This window comes from Austrofundulus limnaeus, unplaced genomic scaffold (assembly GCF_001266775.1).
Source record: "Austrofundulus limnaeus strain Quisiro unplaced genomic scaffold, Austrofundulus_limnaeus-1.0 Scaffold214, whole genome shotgun sequence".
NCBI lineage: Eukaryota > Metazoa > Chordata > Actinopteri > Cyprinodontiformes > Rivulidae > Austrofundulus > Austrofundulus limnaeus.
In genome coordinates, this window is record NW_013952616.1 from 81492 (window position 1) to 87433 (window position 5942).

Sequence of the window (5942 nt, forward strand, 5' to 3'; positions counted from 1 at the left end):
CACACACACACACACACACACACACACACACACACACACACATCCACACACAATGTGCAGTAAGAAACTGACATATGGATACATGATACATTCTCTCTCTGACATGGTCATTCACAACACGCACCCACGCACATATACACATTGATGCAACTGTTTATCTGTTTATCTTTTGGTGTCATAGAGCCTCATGCTCAAAAACATCCAGACACAAAAACAGCTTCTTACTCCAGGGCATCTCCTTGATGAACAATCCCAAATACTAGAGCTCTTGACTAGTGCCTAATGTATATATCATTGTATATAATCCACAGACTATAATGTTTATGTCTTATGCTATTGTGCTTCCATCACTGTGTATATGGTATGTATGTGTATTGGAGAGGCATCTGCCGGAAACAAATTCCTTGTGTGTGTCAACATACAGTACTTGCAGGAGTGTAGCACCAAATTCTGGGCCCTGTACACTCTCGATGTCAGTGGGCCTCTATCCATGCCAGTGCACGAGGTGCATAAGCAAAAAAAGAGAGAAAAAAAGGGGGGCATTCTTTTAAATAAAGAAGCATAAATAGGGTTTTAAGCTACAATCAGATCAGATTATATTGATGAGTGGTTCTTTCATTCACCAGCTGAATTGATGCGTTTGGCCCACCTGTGTTCAAATACCTAAAACATTTTGCTACATCTGGTTTGTGCACTGATGTTGTGATCATGACACTCGAGCAAATTTTGATTTAAAAACATTTATTCTTGAACTTTAGACAAACATTGGGTACATGATGTGTGCTCAGTTTAACTGTCTGCACACGTCATAAACTGAGCACCAAATGTTTCTGTGGTGATGCAATAATAGTCAAATTATTATGTTCATCTTTATTAAACCATGTACTGTATCAGTCCTTTAAACTCACTAAGAGTACAGTTTGACAATCAGCCATAGTTTCATGCAGAAACACACAGGTGGAGCTCTACAGGTGTGTTTATCCTCTCTAAGAGGAGCATCGGAAAACTTGTAATGTGTGTAAAGGACACAGTGGAGGGGGGTCTGGGGGTCCTCCCCCAGAGATTTTTTGAATAAAATAGAGGCTATTTCCTGATTTCTAATGTACTGTATTTTAACAGGTTGTTAAAGATACTTTTACTTACACAAATAAAGACTTCATTAGAGACAACTAGAGACAGATTCTTCATTAAACTTGTTACATCGTCCTGTTTTTAAATTCACTTATGGCTCAGAGAATTAAACTAATGTGATAATGTATCCCAAATAAGCTTAGAGGAGGTTTTTACATTTATTTTGTTTATTATTCATTTAATTTTATTTATAAACACAACATATTGTGCCAATAATGATGACACACAACTGCATGTTTCAAACTTAACTTCATCCAATAAACAGGTGTAATTATGATAAACAACCAACAGTGAATTTAGGAGGGTGTTTGACTTTTTTCTGATTTGATGACAGGTCCACTCATTAACTGACATGATGACATCATGCAGCTTTCTTCACAACATAAAATAACACTGTGTCAAACAACAGTGATGTAAAAATAACTTGTGTCTGTTTCATCAACCTGCATGTAAATTAGGAACAATTGAGACGTGGATGTTTGAACTGATTATAATTCTAATGATGGATGATTGACTGATTTATTTACTGAGTTTTATTTAACCAGAAAAATCTGAACTATGAAAACTAATTTCTACAACTTCCTAGAAATGAAATTAATAAGCCTATCACTTTTATACTGGTTAAAATGAAATGAAATTATTAATCATGCTGTACATTATCAGTAAGTCATTTAATTAACTTCACACAACTGACTAGAATGTACTCAAAATAACATTTTATATTTTCTTCACACCTGCCCATCACCTCATCTCTTACCTGAGACCCTCTGTCCTACCTGAGACCCTCGGTCCTACCTGAGACACTGTCTTACCTGCTACCCCTGACTCTGTATCCAGCTCCTGCATCAACACACATGAATAAGTATTAGTTTTTTTAAGTCAATAAAATATCATAAAATAACATGAATAAAAACCAGATCACTCTTTTCTTTTCCTTTTTAACAGTGAAACGATGCAAAGGTTTCTGACCATGAAGCTCTGTTTTATGCAGAAAATACAGAAACTCTAAAAGAAACTTAAACCTTTTTTAATGTGATGAATTTATTCTTGCTAAGATAATAAAAACGTACTACTATAATATTTATAAGCTTTACTATAACAGGTGTACTGAAGCAGGTAGACTAAACAACAAATATTTGCTGATTTATGAATGTAAATTATAATCAGTAAATATCAGAGTGGACTTGGACTCAATCTTAGGATTAAACTACAGTTTAACTGATTAAAAATAACTCAATAATACAGGTGCTGGCCATAAAATTASAATATCATGAAAAAGTAGATTTATTTCAGTAATTCCATTTAAAAAGTGAAACTTGTATATTATATTCATACATTACATACAAACTCATATATTTCAAATGTTTATTTCGTTTAATTTTGATGATTACAAATGACAACAAATGAAAATCTCAAATTCAGCATATCAGAAAATTAGAATATTACTGAAGACCAATAAAAACAAAGGATTTATAGAAATGTTGGCCAACTGAAAAGTATGAACATGAAAAGTATGAGCATGTACAGCACTCAGTATTTAGTTGGGGCTCCTTTGGCCTGTATTACTGCAGCAATGCGGCGTGGCATGGAGTCGATCAGTCTGTGGCACTGCTCAGGTGTTATGATAGCCCAGGTTGCTCTAATAGTGGCTTTTAGCTCTTCTAAATTGTTGGGTCTGGTGTATTGCATCTTCTTCTTCACAATACCCCATAGATTTTCTATGGGGTTAAGGTCAGGAGAGTTTGCTGGCCAATTAAGAACAGGGATACCATGGTCCTTCAACCAGGTACTGGTAGCTTTGGCACTGTGTGCAGGTGCCAAGTCCTGTTGGAAAATGAAATCTGCATCTCCAAAAAGTTGGTCAGCAGCAGGAAGCATGAAGTGCTCTAAAACTTCCTGGTATGTGGCTGCGTTGACCCTGGACCTCAGAAAACACAATGGACCAACACCAGCAGATGACATGGCACCCCAAACCATCACTGACTGTGGAAACTTTACACTGGACTTCAAGCAACGTGGATGAAGTGCCTCTCTTCTTTTCCTCCAGACTGTGGGACCTTGATTTCCAAAGGAAATGCAAAATTTACTTTCATCAGAGAACATGACTTTGGACCACTCACCAGCAGTCCAGTCCTGTTTCTCTGTAGCCCAGGCAAGACGCTTCTGACGCTGTCTGTGGTTCAAGAATGGCTTGACACAAGGAATGCRACAGCAGAAACCCATGTCTTTCATACGTCTGTGTGTGGTGGTTCTTGAAGCACTCACTCCAGCTGCAGTCCACTCTTTGTGAATCTCCCCCACATTTTTGAATGGGTTTTGTTTCACAATCCTCTCCAGGGTGCGGTTATCTCTCTTGCTTGTACATTTTTTTCGACCACATCTTTTCCTTCCCTTCGCCTCTCTATTAATGTGCTTGGACACAGAGCTCTGTGAACAGCCAGCCTCTTTAGCGATGACCTTTTGTGTCTTGCCCTCCTTGTGCAAGGTGTCGATGTTCGTCTTTTGGACAACTGTCAAGTCAGCAGTCTTCCCCATGATTGTGTAGCCTATAGAACTAGACTGAAAGACCATTTAAAGGCCTTTGCAGGTGGTTTGAGTTAATTAGCTGATTAGAGTGTGGTACCAGGTGCCATCCATTTTGAACCTTTTCACAAGATTCTAATTTTCTGATATGCTGGATTTGAGATTTTCATTTGTTGTCATTTGTAATCATCAAAATTAAASGAAATAAACATTTGAAATATATGAGTTTGTATGTAATGTATGAATATAATATACAAGTTTCACTTTTTAAATGGAATTACTGAAATGAATCTACTTTTTCATGATATTCTAATTTTATGACCAGCACCTGTAGATTAAATGCTATCACTAAAAGTGATCACTATCATTAGCCATGATATGTGACTATAGCAGCAAGCTAACTTTTCATAAGAAAAACAGCTGCCCTGTTGACTTATTTCTGGTTCTTTGTAAAGAAAAAAGTTTGATCAAAAGTTTGATGTTCTGTTAATGAGACTGACGTTACCTGCTGCAGCTCCAGGAGCACTGACAATTAATCAACATGTGTGTCTCTGCACTGTGTGCGCATCTCAGTGAGCCGGGGGGTCGGACCCCGGGACACGCAGCAGCTCCGAAGCAGGATGACGCCAAATTGTTCATTGAAAAGTTCTAGAGCGACCGGAGCTTTTAGCCAGCTGAGCAGACCAGCCAGCAGGCAGGCAGACCTCTCGGTTCTCCCAGTAGTCTATCCGGGTCTGCTCTCAGCTCATTCAGCTGTGTCTGGGTTACACACTCCCTGGTTGCTGTTGGGCAAATTAAACCGTTTTGCACCTCCAAGAGGGGGCCCACACAATGTCCGATATGTTGGATGGACAGTAAAATAAAGTTCATTCTCTCAGTTTATGTTATCAATATATTTGAAATAAATTACTACACACATGAATTTGAGGGCCCATTTCATTTGGGGAAAAAATCAGGACTTCCGTGGGCCCCTCTCCCCTCTTGGGCCCTTGGTACTCAGGTCCACATTTCCCTGGACTTCCACGCCCATGCAAACTTGGCCAATAAAGCTGATTCTGATTTTTATTTAGCCAACATTTCAGGCTAACATTGTAAAGCAAAGCATTTCCATGAATCTCTGTTTTTTTAAAGGCATCATTTAGTGCCATGTGGATGAAAACATGAGAGAATAAAGTGAGAGAGAAGCTTTCTGACTCCGTGGTACCAGCATGCAATTTAAACTCAGGGCTCCATGAAATAATACTGTGAAACAATACACATGATTCTTCCAGAACATCCTAATCTGTCAACTATGACATGTTGAAAGCCTTCCAGTCTGCTTTAATGCTAATTCTCAGAAATTTTGATGTCTGTTGAAATCTATGAATATTTTCTCCCACTTCCTCTGTCCTTGTCACTCTGGTTTTTAAAGGACAAGCATCTGGTGTCTGACTAAATAGATAAAGTGCTTGGTGAAAATAAGAGTAAAAATGCCACTAAAATATCTTAAATGAATGCAGGAACCAGTTTTGGATAACAGAATACATAAGGCAGAATATCTTCTGAAGTGACTATCACAAGGCTGATGATGTGACACAAAAACCCTAACATGGAAATAACACCTCAGCCCCATTTCTATCTGTCTGCTAAGCTGTCAGAAACTATAACAGAACTATTTAGGCTTTTTAAACATTCCTTTGCATTTATTTTCGGAAAAGACCTGCACAAGATAAGAGGAATTGTTGGAAATCCTGGTCGGCAAATTGACCAAGAGTCTTGTAGGAGCTTCCTTTTATGCCACAGATTATGTGTCATGATTTGTGTCTGTGCTTATGATTTAGTCTTTTTCTCTTTTACTCCTGTTTTCTTCCTCCTGTCTGCCTTTGCTCTAGCCCCGCCCACTCACACGTGATCCTCATGTTTCTTCCCCAGGTGTTTCTTGTTGTACCTCATTAGTCTTTGTTCTCTGTTTGATGTTCATGTTCCTGGCCATATCCCTAGTTCTTGTCCTGATGCATCTCAGTAATCCAGGTAAAAAAAATCAAAAAGAAAAAAATTGTATAGGTCTTCTGGACGGGTTCTTCTCTAATGAAACGTTTCATCTCTTCTCCAAGAGACTTCTTCAGTCTGAGAGTTTCAGGCAAAATTCAGGCTTTTAAGCCCAGCCTCCATGTGACTGATACTCACATCACATGGCTATCTTTGACACCTAATTAACACTTATTGTTAACAGGGGCTGGCCACCGAGCCATTGGTTCAGATATGTTGACGACACCTGGGTTAAAATTAAAGCCCAGGAAGTCCAAAAT